Source organism: Xyrauchen texanus, chromosome 48, assembly GCF_025860055.1.
Source record: "Xyrauchen texanus isolate HMW12.3.18 chromosome 48, RBS_HiC_50CHRs, whole genome shotgun sequence".
In the NCBI taxonomy this organism is placed as follows: domain Eukaryota; kingdom Metazoa; phylum Chordata; class Actinopteri; order Cypriniformes; family Catostomidae; genus Xyrauchen; species Xyrauchen texanus.
The window spans coordinates 24,524,266-24,539,506 of record NC_068323.1 but is presented as its reverse complement, the minus strand read 5'-3'; positions in this window follow the sequence as shown (position 1 = coordinate 24,539,506).

The window sequence follows — 15,241 nt, the reverse complement described above, 5'->3', positions numbered from 1 at the left end:
AAGGAGGGGTAGACAACCTGGACAAATTGGTTGCCACATACAGCTGTCAATGAGACCGCTTGTTAGCCCCAGGTATGATTCTTCAACATCCTGGATATCAGTTCATTCAATGCGTTTGTGATATGGTGTGCCATCAACAATGAGTTATGTAGTGGCATAATAAACAGGAGGAGAATATTCATGGAGCTGCTAGGATATGCCTTGGTGAGGCCTCACATTGACAGGAGAGAGCGCCTTCCTAGGTCACTTTTTGCTGCATCCACTGTGTGGGAGATTAAAAGTCGGCCTGAAGCAATTACTTCTCCAGCAGCTGCTGGAAAACTTGGATGATGCCAGGTCTGCTCCAGAAAAAATTATTCAATGACTAACAAAATATGTCTGAAATGTCACAAATAATAGTGTAAAGCACATGCACAAATGATCTGTTCCTCTTGCATCACCATTAGCATAATAAAGTATCAGGAATTCTGTGGTGTGACAGGGTTTTAGGAGAAAAGTGTTTGGCCATCCTTTTTGTGTATTATATTTGATATATGTATATAGAGGGAACAAAAGAAAAACTCTTTGAATATCAGCAGTTCAAGACATATTGGTATATATCAAGCACATCAGTATCTAGCTTTGGAAATGTTCTGTTTGAAAAAGTTTTGTGTTTGTCTTAGGTAACTAGCACTAGGCTGCGTTTGGCTGCCCTGTTGCCTGGATGATACTGTACATTTGCACATAGTTAGTCTGTTGGTTAGTCTATTTTGGAAAACAAATTATTCTGTGATTTTTAATAATTTTTTTCAAACAAATGAGATATTTACATTTTTCAATAACATATATAGAACATATACAGCTATATTTTTTCATAATTTTGTGTAAATTAATAAATGATATAGTTATTTCTGTATTTAGTTGCTTTTCTGAAATGCACATTCCTACTTCAGTAAATGTAAGAGTTAACTATACACTTATTTCTATTCTTTTATCAGTTCAATAAGCTCAGGATAAATAAAAAGGAACATTTAAGCAGGAAAAAAAGGTTTATTTTTTAATTATAATGATCATTTTCACTCTTTAATCATATGGGTAACAGTGACCCCCAAACAACGAAGAAGTGAAGCAAATCTCAACAGAACATACGGGTTAAGCCATGTAAAATGGTACTACAGAGGTTTTTAGCAATGTACAATAGCACAACCACAGTTTTTAACCTTGTACAATAGTAGTACAATTGTTTTGAACCATGTACAATGGTGCAACAATGGTTTTTGCCAGGTGTAATGGTAAAACAATGTTATTAAGCCCTGTACAATGGTGCTAAAATGTGTTTTGGCCATCTACAATGGTACATCAATGTTTCTGGAACATGTACAATGGCAGTACCTCATTTTTATGCCATCTACAATGATCCAACAATGGTTTTTAGCCATGTACAATGGGACTACCATGATTTTTAACAGTGTACAATGGTACTACTATGGTTTGTAGCCATGTTCAGTGGCCGTATAATGGTTTTAACCATGTACGATGGTACTATAGTTTCTTTTTTTTTGTTGCCTTGTACAATAGCATTAGTACCTTGTAATAGTACCTTGATTAAGGCTAATTGACAAAACATTAGTAATAAAATAAACTTGTAAGAGAGAGTGAAGTTATATATTTTTATTTTGAATGTTCGGTTTTTAGCCTTTTACAACAGTACTACAATGGTTTTAACCATATATAATGGTACAACAATAGTTTTAACTATGTACAATAGTTTCAAACTCAACACTGTGTATATAATGAATATTATATCTGGTTAAAACCTATAAATCTCAGTCGAACAAATGTCAGTTATTGTGATAAGATAAGGAATGACTGTAAGCTATCTGTTCCTTTTCAGTAAATAAAGTATCAAAGTCTGACCTCACTTTGTGAATTCTAAATCTTCAACATTATATGACTGTATGATAATATCTTTTTTAGTATAGCATTCAATAAAGGGTTTATAGTTTCCAGAGCTTTTGACACATCTGAAATTCTTCTCTAAACTTCATACAACTCGTCATCATAAACGACACAGAGAAGTACACTTGGATCATTCCCTATTTTTTAAGGTGCATCATCTTGAATGGCTGATGATAAGAGAGACAGGTCCAAAGGACTTCTCTAATAACTCAAATCTTATCAAGTCAAGGGAAAGCACAATGTACCCACCAACCCTTGATTAGTACACATGTGTTGCCCATGGCAACTGTTGTGAGTGTCCATGACAGAATAATGTTTTGAAGTCATCAGGATAGATGAGTGTAGAGTAGACCCGGGTGACACACACTGAGAAGTATGCACTTCCCTAGTTATGTTATCATTGTATACCCAACACCAAAGATGATGAGAGTGAAATAATGACGTCTAAGCATTTCCGAGATAATGAAAATGAAAAATCTTTTAAAGATCATGTTTAAAATGCATACAACGAGTTCTTAGTGTCAGCAGAGATGCAGGACAGAGAGAGAAGTTAGTGAACCCAAATGCAGTATTTAATGAAGACGATGGATATACAAATACAAATATCACAAGGCTTGAAGAACAATGGGACTACTTAGCTTCAATGCTACTATTGACGTGACTAGACAACTCATAACTTAACATGAAGGGTATAAATAAAAGGTACAAATGATGGGTAACACAAAACAGCTGAAGACAACGTTGAGGGAAGACAGGTGAGAATGATAACAGTGCATCATGGGAAACATAGCGAAGGTGATTTAAAAATAAGAGTATCTGGAAGACAGGGAAACACAGAACAGTTTGTGACACTTAGAGCATCTTTGTATTCATTTGTATTCAAAAGTTAAGATGTAACGGGATAACACTTTAAATTAATGTTCTCTTTGTCAACATGACAACAGCTGACTGTACATTATCCCGCTTATTACACGGCTACTAACCAAATAAATAAATACATGGACATAAAATATTGATTTGTGTTGAAATTATGTAATTTGAGGAGAAAGAAATCACTGAACAGCTGAAATGATCCTCTGGTTTGCATTGGAGTTCTGTTGGTGTTTATTGTTGGGATTACGTGAGAAGAAAGACATCGCTGAATGAGGTTGTCTTGTAATTGGCTGAATAATAAGGAGTCAGATGGTCATCTTCACAAAGAGTTCTGTTGGTGTTTATTTTGTGAAAATGACCATCTGACTCCTCAATATTCAGCCAAATACAAGACTACTTGCCAAATAAATAAATAAATGTACTTGAAACATTGATTTGAGTTTACATTGTTGTATTACCATACACAGTGATCTGAGAAGCAGGAGAGACGGCTCACAGAACCCGGATGAGAGGTTTGATACATCTAAATCCTGGATGTGCGGTTGTTACTGAGCAACATCTGACCACTGGATGGCGCCACTGACCAATCAGAATCGAGTATTCCAGTGAGCCGTTTAATAAATAATGTTACCGAATGGAACCTTATTGGAATGTGTTTCCCTTTGTAGAAATAAGTGAATTTATTAAGCAAGATTAAATTGCACACTTTAAAATGTCAAGTGGTATAACAAGCAAGTGTATATATCAAGTAATAATATATTTTCTTTATACCGCTAATAAATGGAAATGTAATCATCTTACTCTCTTTTTTCAAGGTTAGAAGTAACAATATAATACATTTAGTTGCATTTTTTGTGATAAACATATTTAAGAGGCAAACAGTTATGAGAGTCTACAGATGTTAATTATATTAACAAATATATAATATATACTGTATATAAAATAAAAGTATGTAATAATAAACATTGTTTAGAACTATAGTTGAAAACCCTTAATAGATATTTATAAATCTGAATAGTCATAATTATGAATACATATTCATAAATCCTGGATACATGATTGAAAATACAAATATGTAGTTATGAATTCTGAAAATATATTTATCTATTAAAATATATATTTGTATTAATATGAATATATAGTTATAAATCCTGAATAGTCATTAGTTTGAATATTGTTATAAATCCTGAAATATTGTTATAAATGAGATTATATAGTTGTAAATCCAGAATATATACTGCAGTTGTAAATCTGAGTATTCATATCTAGAGCTTGTATTTTGAGCTATGTGTTCAGATTTATAAATATATATTCAGGACATACAACTGTATATTTGAGTTCATATATTCTGATTTTATATAATTATTTACTCTTTGGCCCCCAATTAAATTTTAGACATTTTCCTTTGTTACAATTTCAGAAGGGTTACCTTGATATTTATGTCTTGAAGCCTCACAAAATGTAGTATATCACAAAGAATTTAATGTATTTTTTAATAAACTAATACATCCAGACAAAATACAAGTTTCACATCACTGACACTTGAATGTGAAAAAAGTTTCCCAAATCACACAGACTTTACTTTGATCGATTATATGATCATAAGTGGCACATCTACCAAACAGAGCTGTGGAGGCTCATTTAGTTATGAAAAGAGGAACTCCATCCAAATGACTAACGCAAACCTGATGTAACTGTACGCTTACCTCTTCAAGACAAACAGAGTTCAAATTAGATCATTTGAGTGTTGTGCTTGTTAAGAAGGTGATTCACTCATACCCACTGGACTACTGTGATGGAGAAAAAGAGCCAGATATAGAAATAGATATAAAGACAAAGAAATGCCTTTTGCTGTTATCAAACATGACACTAGTAACACATCAGACGCACCCATTTATGATCGTCATAATTATTACGCGTTGTTATATTTTGACAGGGTTTATCTAGCATGTCAAACTTGAGGTTGAGTCTGATGTCAGTCGTTGAGTCAACGGTACATTTGTCGCATGTTTAAAACAAAATCTCTATCAATGTAGACAAAAAACATGCTTCTATATACAGTATTAATGTTATTCACAATAAAACATATTCGTCTTTAATACTGGAAAAAGTTAAGTTACCTGTACAAACTGAGGTATGAAAGGGTCTAAAAGGGAAGATTTTTTCTTCTTTTCTCTTTTATTTGGACATATCAGAAAACTTTAGAACTTTACTGGACATATCCTCAACAAGAGAAATATTTGAAAGATTATACCTTAGAAGAAGGTGAGAATTCCTTAATCCAAACGTTCTGGTGTAAAAGAGAGTATTGTTACGACCCATTTTGGGCCATATTGTTTTTTGTTTTCTATGTGTCTATACTCTTTCAGATTGGCTGTGAATGGGAGTCGTTTGGCTCATTAACATTGATGGGATACACCTCTGCCAGTGAGTGCTGCATGACATTTAAGCGGCTCTCTCCCAGTCTTCAGTCTCTATACTGTATTAATTTACACTAACATGCATTTTTTATCTCTGTCTCTATTTTGGGAAACCCATTCTGAGATTTACTAGTTCATGGGCTTTAGCCAGGGCCAGCTCCGATTCCAGCTTTATAGCCCACACCTCCAACTCATCAGTATTGCAAAGCCACACTTTCTACCAACTACAGCCTATACGACTATATAAATGACTTCACTTGAAATGGGTTAGTAACAGGCTAATTTGTAGCTAGGGTGGTAAAGCTTAAGCCTTGAGATTTCAATTCTGGACATGCCTGCAGGGATTCCCCAACAACACCATAACCATCATGCTATTGAGCAACACTCTTAACTTAAGATCATTCCAGGGAATTTTCCCTGGAATTAATGACATAATAAAAATGAAGACATTTACTTTTTCATTAGATATTACTTCATTTGATCCGAACAAAATGTGCTTTTTAAAAAAAACTAAAGTCAAAATACCAGATTTTTTTTTTTTTTTTTTTTTTTATTCACACACAGTCATGAGGGGGTCCTTAGGTTTTTTTTTTTTTTTGGTCACATGAAATGTATTGTCTTTGCTTAAACAAATGATTTTGTATGAACTGTAAGTTTACTGAACAATTAACTACGGAAGGCATCATAGTCTGGCTGAAAGCTTGTTGCAGTTCATTTCGGTGAAGTCCATCCTGAGTCCAAGGTTCTTGCAGTGGCCAGTGAAGTATCACAATGCTTGAAGCTGGCATCAGATCATCCTCTGTGGAGTCCATCAAAGTAGACTGAAGTGATGTCTTGCTGGCACAGGCAGCAGATAGTTGCCATCGCTCAGTGACACATAGCAGTAAGAGTCAGACAGGACCGAAACTGGATCTGGCAGGCTCTAGAAACCTCGGGATATGAATCTAGAATAATATTAGCAGAGATGCCATTTGATTTATTTCAGAGCTATATAATTCAAAAAGTGTTTCTGGTTCCGCCAGACCTAAATAAAGCAGCATAACTCTGATATGAGGGATAAATTAGGTGTGTGCCTGGCTGAATAGTCTTTAGTCTAAACTTAAACTGAGAGAGTGTGTCTGAGTCCTGAACAGTGTTAGGGAGACTACTCCATATTTAGGAGCCAAATAAATAAAGGATCTACCTCATTTTGTGGATTTTGATATTGTACTATTAACAGACCAAAATTTTGTGATGGTAATAAATGTAATGGATTATTGCGTGATAGAAGGTCACTTAATAACTGTGGAGCTAGACCATTCAAAGATGTGCTAGTAATTAATAGAATATAAAACAAATAAAAAACGTAGCCAATGTAACGATGATAAATTGGGTTTAAAATGATCATATTTCTTGGTTCCAGTCAGCAGTCTAACTGCTGCATTTTGAATCAAATGTAGTTAATATACTGAACCTGCAGGACATCCCCCCCGTAATGCATCATAATAATCTAGTCTTGAGGTCATGAACACATGATAAATGCTAAGGATAAAAGGCATCTTCTGCGTGATAATCAACATGAGACACATTCATTATATTCACAAAAAGTATTTAATTAAGCTGTTGACTTTTGTTCCTGAAGTTGACTGTTCTGAACAAGTGAAGACTTGCCTGAAAATCCAGTCAAAATTACATTTTAAAATGTTATGATAAAAAACAAAAAGCAAATAAAACAGCAGGTCAAAGTGACATTGTAAATAAAGCAGTCACAACTTCTCATTTTATGCTTAACCAACAAATTAGCCTAAAATATCTGGAGAAAAAAAAATACACATGTTTTCAATTATTAAATTCAAAGTCATTTTATTTTATTTTTTTTTTGACACCGGCTTAAAGTAAAAAAAGAAAATGATTGTGTGTGTCAGGATCCTGACACGAATGTACAGCCGTGGCCAAAAGTATTGGCAGTGATATAAATTTTGTGTTTGGCAAAGTTTGCTGCTTCAGTATTTGTAGATTATTATTTCACATGTTTCTATGGTATACTGGAAAAATTTGATAAGCATTTCATGAGTTTTAAAGACTTTTATTGGCAAAAACGTTCAATATATGCAAAGAGTCAATATTTACAGTCAAATGCAGAGGTTATGAAGAACAACCTCTGCGTTCTTCATAACCTCTGCAATTCGCTCTGGCATGCTGGATATCAGCTTCTGGGCCAAATCCTGACTGACGGCGATCCATTCTTGCCTTATTAGTGCTCGGATTTGATCACAATTTGTGGGCTTCTGCTTGTCTACTCACCTTTTAAGGATTGAACACAGGTTCTCTATGGGATTAAGACCCAGGGAGTTGCCTGGCCACGGATCCAAAAATTCAATATAATGATCACCGAGCCACTTCATTATCACTCTTGCATTGTGACATGGTGCTCCATCGTCAACATCGGCCTTTTAAACATCCGCTCTCTCACGAACAAGGGTCACCTCGTCCAGGATCTCGTGATGGACCGTAAGTTTGACATCTTTTGTCTGACTGAGACCTGGCAGCAGCCAAACGACTTTGCTTCCCTTAATGAAGCCACTCCACCGGGGTTTGTTTACCGATCTGCACCTCGTATGTCTGGGAGAGGGGGTGGTCTCGCGGTAATATACCGTGAGAACTGGAAAGTTGTTCCTGTGAATCTGCCCGCCTGCCTCTCCTTTGAGGCTACTGTCTGTCAGCTCTCTGGACCTACTCCCACTGTTATTGCGACTCTCTACAGACCACCAAAACCTAACAAGGATTTTATCTCTGATTTTTCTGTATTTTTGTCTCATTTGGCTACACTTTCATTTAATGTCATACTACTGGGAGATTTCAATATCCACATGGACAACTTCAATAACATTCTCACTAAAGATTTTTCCTCATGTATTGACAGTCTTGGATTTCAATAGTTTGTCAATTTTCCCACACACAATAAAGGACATATTCTGGACCTAATCTGTTGCTCAGGAATAACACCTATGGACTGCAAATCACCTTCTTTACACAGATCATCTGCTTCTTTCATTTAATGTCAATTTGTCTTTCACTAAATCCAATTCATCACATACTATTCATTTCCGTAAAATCAAGGACATCAACTTGGACTATTTCATAACTCATATTAATAATCTTCCCAGTGCAGATAGCCTTTCTACGACAGATGAGTTTCTCACACATTATAATACACACCTCCAAAACATTCTCAACATTCTGGCACCACTCAAAACTCGATCTGTCACCTTCACTCACACATCACCCTGGTTCACTCCTACCCTCAGAAAACAAAAAGCAATAGGCCGTCGGCTGGAAAGACTCCACAGGAAAACTGGACTCACCATACACAAAGACATGTACACAACTCACATCCTCAAATACAAAGACTCCATTTCTAAAGCCAAAACATCCTACTACTCCCGGTTAATCTGCTCCAATGAAGGTAATTCAAAGGCTCTTTTCTCCCTCATTTCCAACATCACAAAACCACCTGATTCTCTTCCATACCATCTCTATTCTTCTGACTTTTGCAATAAACTGGCATCTTTTTTCACCACAAAAATTCAACACATTCACCAGCAACTTCGTCCGTCAGTCCTAAACCCACTCATTCCACCATCATTTAATCCAGCCCATCCATTATCAACATTTACTATTCCCTCTGTACACCAGATTTCTACTCTCATCCAACAATCAAAAACCCCGTCCTGTCAACTAGACCCTATTCCCTCTTCTCTTGTCAAAGCTTCCATTCCTGCTGTTTCCCCTCTTATTACTAATATTATTCATGCATTCCTCACTTCTGGTACTGTACCCCCCTCTCTGAAAACTGCTGCTGTTATTCCCATACTCAAGAAACCCGGCTCTGATCCAACTGACCTCAATAATTTCCGCCCCATCTCGAACCTTCCGTACATCTCCAAACTTCTTGAAAACACTGTTGCTGATCAGCTCCATACCCACCTTTCCTCCAATAATCTTTATGAACTTTTTCAATCTGGCTTTCATTCTCTCCATAGTACCGAAACGGCCCTTCTTAAAATTACCAATGATCTCCTCCTTTCTGCTGACTCTGGTTCACTAACCATCCTCCTTCTGCTTGATCTCAGTGCAGCCTTTGACACCATTTCACACTCGATCCTTCTAGACAGACTTTCCTCCATTGGCATCACTGGTATTCCCCTTACCTGGTTCCGTTCTTACCTCACTGACTGCTCCCAGTTTATTCAGCTAAAGTCCTTCAGCTCTCATCCCTTCCCTGTCACCTCTGGTGTTCCGCAGGGTTCTGTTCTTGGCCCTATGCTTTTTCTGATCTATCTTCTCCCCCTTGGTCACATCTTTAGGAAACACAACATTCATTTTCTCTGCTATGCGGATGACACCCAGCTCTACATCTCCAGTAAACCCAACAGTATACTTCCTCTCTCCTCCCTAACCAACTGCCTTCATGAAATAAAGTCCTGGTTCACTTCAAATTTTCTAAAACTTAATAGCAATAAAACTGAACTTCTACTCACTGGTACCAAATACACCTTAAGTAAAATAAACAATTTCTCAATTTTCATCGACGGCTCCTCCATTTCCCCCTCCCCTCAGGTAAAGAGTCTGGGTGTCATCCTAGACAGCACCCTCAGCTTCAATGCACACATCAATAACATTACTCGTTCAGCCTATTTCCACCTCAGAAACATCCACCGTCTTCGCCCTGCTCTCACTCCTCTCTCCACTGCAGTTCTTGTTCACAGCCTTGTCACTTCCCGAATCGATTACTGTAATTCTCTCTTGTTTGGTCTCCCTCAAAAAACCCTCCATAAACTTCAACTTGTTCAGAATGCTGCTGCACGTATTATCACTCACACACCCTCCATAAAGCACATCACCCCAGTTCTTCAACAGCTCCACTGGCTCCCCATCTCACATTGTATCCACTACAAAATCCTGCTCCTCACTTTCAAAGCCATCCATAACCTCGCCCCTTCATATCTGACTGACCTCATTCATATTGCCACACCAGTCCGTTCTCTCCGTTCCTCCTTTTCTCTCCATCTCACTGTCCCGCCCGCCTTATCACTATGGGGAGTAGGGCCTTCAGCCGCTCTCCTCCCCAGCTCTGGAACACTCTCCCCCCTGACCTCCGCAACTCTGATTCTCTCAAACACTTCAAATCCAGACTTAAAACTCATCTGTTTAGACAAGCCTACTCATTGTGACTACTATTACATTATCCTCCTGTATTGTTTTTAACTGATGTATTTTAACATGTTTTTATGTTAGTTTTTAACTAAATTAGTTTTTATTTTGTTTTAATGTACCTTTTTCGTTGTTGTAAGGCGACCTTGAGTGTCCAGAAAGGCGCCAAATAAATAAATTGTATTATTATTATTATCATGCTGGAAAATGCACGGATCATCACCAATTTCCTCCTGGATCTTTGGGAGAAGTTGCTCTTGCAGGGCTTTTTGATGCCATTCTTTATTCATGGCAGTGTTTTTGGGCAGAATTGTGAGAGAGCCCACTCCCTTGGATGAAAAACAACCCCACACATGAATGGTCTCAGGATGCTTAACTGTTGGCACGACACAGGACTCATGGTAGCGTTCGCCTTTTCTTCTCTGACCTATTGATTTTCCAGATGTCCTAAACAGTCGGAAGGGGGCTTCATCAGAGAAAATAACTTTGCACCAGTCTTCTGCTGTCCAATCCTTGTACTTCCTGCAGAATTTCAGTCTGTCTTTGATTTTTTTTCTTGGAGAGATGTGGCTTCTATGCTGCCCTTCTTGACCCCAGGCCATTGTCCAAAAGTCTTCGCCTCACTGTGCGTGCAGATGCACTCACACCAACCTGCTACCAATATTGAGCAAGCTCTGCACTGGTGGTGACACGATTCCATAGCTGACCCCTTATGAGGTTTCCTCATTCCCTGGGTCACATAACCAGTGTGTACGGCCGTCACCCCGACCACCGTCCACCATTTCTCTTTGGCAGGTCCTGCCCCCCGGCAGCAGTGTCCCAGCCCCTGTGCACCAAGCTATGGCACAAACATGCTCAAACCCGGACGGTTTAGATGGACCGTGGGGATGAAGCACCTACTCCACCCTCCTCAACCGAGCTGCTGGTGAGTATCAGGAGTTAGGTAAGTGCTTCGATGTCTCTTGACTCAGCACAGCCATAGGGCTCAAGCCCCGTCAATGTGGCCTCCCTGGCTCCGCCCGTCACAATGCCCCACCCACCAGAGCCCTGAGCTTGGACGCGTGGCTCACGCTCTCCAACCCGTCATGATGGCTGACCCGGACTCGTAGGACCTCGCATTTCTACGGGCAGATATTTCCCTAGTACAGGTCTTCAGGCGCATCGTGGTTACGACCGATGCCTCCAACATGGGCACATCAACTGACTTGAGTTGTTGGCAATAATGCTCACCCTGCGGAAGGTTCCGGCAATTGATCCAGGACAAACTGACATGGCAGGTCACCCTCAAGCGACAGTGGAAACTCCACCCTCAGGTGGTCCAGCTGATCTGGAGTCGATACAGGCAGGCACAGGTAGACCTGTTTGCCTCTCCAGAAACCTCCCATTGCCCGCTCTGGTACACCCTGACCGAGGCACCCCTCGGTATAGATGCACTGGCACACAGCTGGCTGCCTGGACTACGCAAGTATGCGTTCCCCCCAGTGAGCCTGCTTGCACAGACCCTGTGCAAGGTCAGGGAGGACGAGCAGCAGGTCGTCCTAGTAGCACCCTACTGGCCCACCCAGGCTTGGTTCTCGGACCTCATGCTCTTCACATCAGCCTCTCCCTGGTAAATTCCCCAGAGAATGGACCTTCAGTCTCAGGGATGGGGCACCATCTGGCACCCGTGACCAGACCTCTGGAACCTCCATGACTGGCCCCTGGATGACTCTCGTGGGACCTCTCTACAAGGCCTACGAGGGGCTCCCTTCAAGCCCTTAGAGTCAGCAGAGTTTAAGGCACTCTTCTTGAAGACTGCCCTCCTGACGGCGCTCACCTCCATCAAGAGGGTAGGGGACCTGCAAGCATTCTCTGTCAGAGAAACATGCCTGGAGTTCGGTTCGAGCTACTCTCATGTGATCCTGAGACCCTGACCGGGCTATGTGCCCAAGGTTCCCTCGACCCCATTCAGGGATCAGGTGGTGAACCTGCATGCGTTTCGTTCAGTGTCTTAGCAGGAATGAACAGGTAAGTCCGGGGCGTCCGGCCGGGTATATTGCTTACACATAGCACCTTTCACCTCCCTTGAGCTGAAGATGTGCGTTGTTAATTCCCAGTAGCATTTACATATGTGTTCCCTGGTTGACTTCCTCCTAGGCATGTGGCAGGTGAGTTTGCTTTGAAACTCACGGCCAGCAAAGTACTTGTGCTAACTAAGCCCCGTGGTGGGATGAACTGGTTCCCCGTAGGTAACCCCTTGTGACGCATATTACGCTGAGAAAGTTTCCCTGTTAGCAAAATGCTTCTTTCTTGGACAGAGGCCCCTCTTCCCCAGTCGCCATGCTCGTAGAGCCTCCTCCTCCCACATTGGGTAGGATATACCATGGGACTTCTCCACATGACATACTTACAACTAGACTCGGAAAGACCATGTGACGTATCTCCACTTGGTCTCCGTGGTGTCTTCCCCTTGGGAGTGAAGCCAACCTATTTCTACACTCATACTAGCAACAGGGGAGGTTACAGCACACAGTAGTCTGCCCGTCTCGCAACGGCGATCCATGTAATACAATTCAGCTAGTTATGCCGTTTTTGTAGGGAACCCCTAATGTCACTATATTGACACAATGTCGAGTGAGTGGCAGATAGGGAATGCTCTGGTTCCGTTCCCTGATGGAGTGAATGACACGTTGTGTCCCTCCTGCCACAATGCTGAACTACCTGTTGAAATGTCCGGGACCTTATTCTCAGCTCCTCAGCACATAACCTGAATGAGCAGTATGCACATCCCCTCCTGTATACCTGTATGTCCGGGGGTCGGCATGCAAATACCACTCGCCAATTCCCATTGGCCTTTTATCAAAGATCAGAGGTGTCTCAGGCTCCAAAGAGTGACCCCTACTGTCTCGTTCCCTCCATCAGGCAGTGGAGGATACGGAAGTAACCAGAATCTCATGGGAGTTTACAGCCCATGGACCACTGTCCAGGTGTTTTGTTCAGTATTGCATCTTGTTTTTGGGTTTTTGTCTTTAAAAAGACTATTGATGAGTATTAAATCATTGAAGAGTCTGCATTTGGGTTCTTCCAAACAAATATCTGACAGTGTGTCTAATACAAAATCTAAAATTCTTGAAAAAGTGTTGGTATGAATGTGCAGAAGAGTCTTTTATTGTTATTATAATAATCAATAAGCAGTGAATTTATTTTCAAATATTATTAATATTTGAAACATTTTAGAAAAACTCGACCAAATCAAAGCCACGTGGTATAAACAGCAATTAGCATTTAGGATGCTATTATATAAATGAAAACAAAAATTATTCTGTTTGGACCCTCTGACAGTACTACCTGTAATCTTAATTTAGGCCATCTTGCTTCTCATCAGGGGCGGGTTTAAGATTTCTGAGGAAACCGATTTATTGTATACATTAGTAATATATTCCTTTTCTATTTACCTTTTCACATGGAGGCTGCAGTGTTTTGTTCACTATGTTGCAAAAGGCTGTATTTTATGTAAGCATCGTAGGCAACATTCGTTACAGTATTGTAACAGTAAACACACAAGGCACGGCGGCCCCTCAACACACTAAAGCAGACGGGGTGAAATTTTTTTTTCTGTTTTCAAGTGTTAAAATTTTCTTGGTGCAGAACAATCTGGAATAATGTTAAACATTGTAACAGTCACCTCTATGCAACATGAACTTGTTCCTAACATTAAATCTTCGTGACACCTGCACTAAAAACAATGCCACGCCCCAACACACACGCGTATGTGAGTGAAAGCACATGGGTGAAACGAGTTCATAAGGACTGAATATTTTTTAATAAATTAGAAACCAAAATCCTACTTGAAAAACTGACTTAAAAACCCAGCGTACCTCAAACGTTAACTGCTCTGAGAGCGCTGACAACAGAACATTTGATCCGCACGTGTGCCCAAAACAACATGTCACCCCTCTCAGATAGGTTGCTTAAAAATTGCTCATTGTCCCTAAGTCTACATTAAAGCAAAGCAGCGTGAAGCATTTACATGTTTCCATTGATCATGGTATACAAAATGGGGTGGGGTGGGGGGGGGGTCATAGTATCATAGTATCAGAAATAGGACATCTTGCAAATGAGATTTGAAGCTAAAATATTCAACCACCTATGAACGTTTCAGCCAGCACACAAACCAAAATAACTGTGACACTTAACAATCACATATGTATGCACTCTTATCTAACACAACATCTCACATAATTCAAAGGGGTGACAAACACAACACAAAATAAAAATAAAATAACAATTGATAAATTAACTAATCTTCATTAATTAAATTCAAAAAGGTGCAAAGAAAGTGTGTGCATTGTTCAAACAAAAGTTAGTTTCCCTTGCAGTCTTTATCAGTGTTTTATTATGGTTACACAAATAAATGTGGTGTGGTGCAAGATGTTTGCTAGCTAAAGCCGTTACTAGACATTGTCGCTCTGACCTTTAACACCATAACTAGGGATGTCCTAATATAATACTGGTTTTGAAATTGGGTCCAATATTGCGCTCATGTACTTGTACTTGTGCTCATAAATATGTCCCAAACCAAATACTGATAACACCTGATTAACGAATGTCATTTAGCGCACAAATTAAAATCACATCATGTCCTAGTGTGATTATTTAACCGAAAAGGCAGCAGTTTAATGAGATAAATATACAGTTTGCATTGCTTAAAATTTGCTTTTTTGTTTTGTTTTTTGCAACAACAGCAACAAACATCAAAATGTGACCAAATGTGAGTGCTTGTGAATCTGTGGAGCCGTTGTTGTGTGCCAGCTGTCAACTGCTCATCCTGTCAAAAG